Source organism: Apis dorsata, unplaced genomic scaffold (assembly GCF_000469605.1).
Source record: "Apis dorsata unplaced genomic scaffold, Apis dorsata 1.3 scaffold_12, whole genome shotgun sequence".
Classification (NCBI taxonomy): domain Eukaryota; kingdom Metazoa; phylum Arthropoda; class Insecta; order Hymenoptera; family Apidae; genus Apis; species Apis dorsata.
In genome coordinates, this window is record NW_006263315.1 from 119370 (window position 1) to 124003 (window position 4634).

At 23.7% G+C, this 4634-nt stretch overlaps 1 long non-coding RNA gene across 1 annotated transcript; it reads left to right on the forward strand.

The window, feature by feature from the left end:
- The first annotated feature begins 565 nt into the window (after positions 1-565).
- On the forward strand, positions 566-2130 carry LOC116185273. The gene is made up of 3 exons (XR_004150079.1): positions 566-715; positions 982-1063; positions 2010-2130. It is a non-coding gene; the product is annotated as an uncharacterized LOC116185273 (long non-coding RNA).
- Positions 2131-4634: the final 2504 nt, after the last annotated feature.

Genomic DNA, 4634 nt, shown 5'->3' on the forward strand with positions numbered 1-4634 from the left:
GATATTATTTTATATACTGCATGGAATCATTATAATACTTTGTATTTTAATCTTAATGCAAATGAATATTTTAATCTTAATTAAATTATAAAATAAATTCTTGGATTAAATATAATATGAACATTTTAATGTAATGTAAAATTTGTTATTTGATATTATTTTCCAAATTATAATATTTAATCAATAATATTGCATTAGAAAGATCATAATAAAAAAATTTATTCTTTGGAAAGCGATATCGAATTAAAAACTAACTTAAACTCATCGTTTTATATTTCAATTTTTTCTAATTAATTATATTTTATATTTTATATATATTATTATATATATTTTATTATATTTTATATATAACTTTCTTTTTATATTACAGTCTCTTCAAATTTAATTAATTTTTATCTTATATCTTCCTTTATTGTGTTTCGTTGAATTATTTTTAATTAATTTTTATGCCAAATTAATTTTAATAATTAATTTTTATTGCATATTTAAAAAACAATCTTTTTGTAGATCAGTTATATTAAAATCTGTAATTAAATATGTGTATTATATAATACTTCAATTTTCGCGCGGTTTAAGTAAATAAGGAATCGTGTCGCTCCAGCCAATTAGAAACGTCCTGGGCGAATTTGTAACACGTATTTAGGCAAGTAGTGTCATTCGTCTATAGAAAATCATCGTGGTCGGATGATTCTCCAGTTTGGAACATACAATAATAGTAAGTAATTTCATTCTATTATTCTATTACTGTATTTATAAAATAATTTATTTATTCAAGAAAGTATTAAATATTATGATAACAAAATTTAAATAATCTTTGGATTTCTTTCTACTTTTTCGATTGTTTATCTGATTGTTGAGGTTACCGATAGCTTTTATTATATTATGTTTTTCAGCTAGGATTTCAATTTAATTATTGCTTTATTTTAATATATTACAATCTTATACATTTTTTATGGTTTGTGATTTTTATTTTTAAAAAAGTCTAAATTGTTTGATTGGGATTCTTCAGAAATTTCGAAGGAATATATGGTGATTTATAATCGATAATTCTTCTGATATTCAGGTAATATTTTATTCTTTTTTAAAAATAGACATATTTAAAATAGGTTTTTATTCATATTGAAACAAATATAGGAGATATATATATTTATTAAAATCAATTTTATATTATTAAATTAAATTATTTTAATAATACACTTTTTCTTTTTTAAATGTGTATGTGAACGTTTATTCGTACTATTTATATATTTATATTTCTTTTTCGCTAATACTGTAGGTTATAAACATTTCTTATAATATAGAGTTTTTATGAATTAGAGGTCATAGCATGCTCGATATATTTTTACCAAATTACAAAGCATATTCCTTTGCTAACTCGTGATTCGATAATCGAAATTGGCATATCGCCATTGTAATATCGATATTTATGGTGATTAAAAATGTCATTTTTCTTAAAATATATAATTTATTTGTTATGTAGTATATATTTATATATATATATTTATTTCTAAAAGATTAGAGATTAAAAATATTTCTTATAATATATTTTTTTTTACGAAATTAGGCATTCGCATGTATCGAAACTCGATATTTCGATTATTGTCAAATTATCGATCTCTCCTAATTCAATTCGATAATCGAAATCGCAATGTGGCGTCATTTTAGTTTCGGTGATTGAAGTGTATAGACGTATCATTTTTTCTTGAAACTTGTGATTTTTTTAAGATTTTGTGCTGTGTAGTTTTATTTTATAGTTATTGTTTGTGATTTATATATTACTAATTTATAATTACGTATTTCTTATTATAAATGAATAATCCTTTGGCGAATAAATTATTCTTTTTTTCATCCATATATTATTTGAAGGTACAGGTTACAGTTAGCTCATTATTCATATTATAACTTTCTAAAATGAAATTTGTGCTTGATTATTGTTTTATTTTAATATAATCGGTTAATATTTTTATAATTTATATGCGTACTTCAAAATTTTGATTTTTTTTGTGCAGATATTGTTATATGCAGTTAATTGTTAAAATGGCGAAATGGCGGGAAGAATTTCAATAATATATATATATATAAATTTCAAATTTCAATGGATGCCAATGAAATTAAAATGGCTTCGATGAACGGTAAAATTTCTCATTTTAATATATTAATAAATTATATTTATAAAGCTAATTATATTTCTACTCAAATTTGAAATTTAATAGACTTCATTAATTTTTTTCATTATTTCAAAAATTCTTAATAATTATTATCCTATTTAAAATAAATTATAATGTAATATTTTATTTTTTTATTGAAGGTACTGACAACTTTTATGAAGATTTTTTCTGTGTTTGGTTTCGAAAATTGTTTGTAACCGCGTGCAATGCGGTTGATAGAATTAGTATTTATTGTAATAGTATTCTTAATATTTGTTTGAACATAATGGTTCTAATTAAATTTAATAATCATACGCGAAATTAGAATCAGTGTTAGTTCGCCAATTATAACATAAACGGATATATCAAGTCTTTTATATCTAGTCTTTTATTTTTTTTTCTTTGTATATATTTGTTTTCGGAATTAGAATCAGTGTAAGAGTCAGTTAAAAACATAAAACAAGCATTCATTATGTAAAAAAGGTATTTATTTTTTATTTTATTTAATTTTTTATTTTGTTATTTCTGAATAAAATTATTAGATTTGCAATTTCTAAATTTTAAGTCTTTATATTAATATTTAAGAATCTATTTCTATTATTTCTATTATTATTAAAATTTATTAAAATTTATTATTTTATTATTATATATATACTTTATTATTTATATTATTTTAATAAATAATAATTTTCTTTTTTTTATATGTAAAGTTTTTTTGAATAATCAATATTATATTTTAAATTATGATATTCACTTTTTGTTACAGATATTTCTCAATTTTTCTTCAGTTTTTATGATCTCATTTGATGAAATCTACTTCTTGTAGGCTACGATAGACTATTGACAACGTAATGGTGAGTCGCATGCATTATTGTTCCTCCAATCACTCAATCATGTCGTAGGATAAAAGATCCGAATCGACACGGGTGATTGGTTGTATACGTAGAATTTTGCAGGAGCATAGTGATCATGGGTATATATATATATTTGTTATACCCATGAGTAGTAACATTTACTTTTTTATTTATTAAATCAGGCTAGGTCTTCTTGCACATTGCATATTTTTAAATATATTATTAATATTAAAGTTTTTTTTCATTTTTTCATCTTTTGCTTTATAATAATTTGACTATCTTTTAAAATTGAATAATTTAATTATTCGATTCTTATCATAGACTTTAAGTTTAATTATTTAAATTCCTTTTGTTTAAAAACATAATAAAATCTTATGTGTAAGAAGACATTTCGCGACAGGTAGATTTCGAAATCAAAGCAACAAGTTTTGAATACTGTTTACATTTTTTCAATGATATGCTTTGGTGAAGGAATCGCCTGAGGTATAATATTCTATCAATATTTATATTTCAATACATTGAATCTTAACTTTTTAAATTCATTACAAATTTCTTTTATATTTTTAATAATTTATTAAATTCAATAAAGTATTACAGAATCTTTGTATTTATACCAATAATTCTTTAAATTAATAAAATAGAATATAAAGTAGAGTCAAAAATAATTTGAGACAAGAATATATGAAATTAAAGAACATTAGCCCGTTAGATAAATGCGCTAATATCTTTTTTAGATTAGGATTTTCAGATTTAATCCTTTCCATGTTCATAGCCAGGATCTCATTCACGTGCCCAGGTGTTACTTGAGTGAGAGAGAGGCAATGGGCATGATGGCTATAGTTTATAAGCTTATAATTATTTCTCAGCGACTGACAATGCGTTAGTGTACCGTGCACGACGTATTTTCCACATTATGTATGTGTGGTTAGGCTGTGGAATTGCGTCGTTTCAATTATTATTTAATTATCAATCGAATTTCCATTTATAATAACAATTTTAAGATATTAAATGCGGATAATATATATATTTATTGATCTCAGTATTACATTGCTATAATATCACAAATTATTACATTATAAATTATAACAGTGCGAAAATTTCAATTATTCTTGTAAATTTTTTTTCTTTATTTGTAAATAATTTTTTTTTTAGCAGATATAATTATTTTTTCCGAATATAAATATTTCCAATTAAAATTGAGATAGACATGACGTGTTTTTATTATAATTTACGCAATGGACACTAGCCATTGTCAGTCGATTTCAGGAAAATGGTACGTAAAGTTAGAGTATGAAAGTAGCGTGTCAAGCTCGGGTGTCGAAGGTGTCCCGGGACATTCTTCCTAGTGTAGGCTTTTGCGCCCGGGTGTTATGTGAGAGAACCGTGGAGAGAGTGTGTTGGTGTGCCTGTTTTGCCATTTTTTTAAATATAGAGTTAGGTAGGATAGGTAGCATAATTTCTGGTATGTGTGTGTATTAGTGATAAGTAGGTAGGGCCGGGGTATTTTTTTTCTTTTTTATTATTATTTATTATTAGGGAATCTCGAACCTAGTTTTAAGTTTCAGCGGGCATTGCGCCCGAAGAAAGAAGAGGCTATAAGCCGAAGAGGCCCGGCAAATTGCCATAGAAGAGG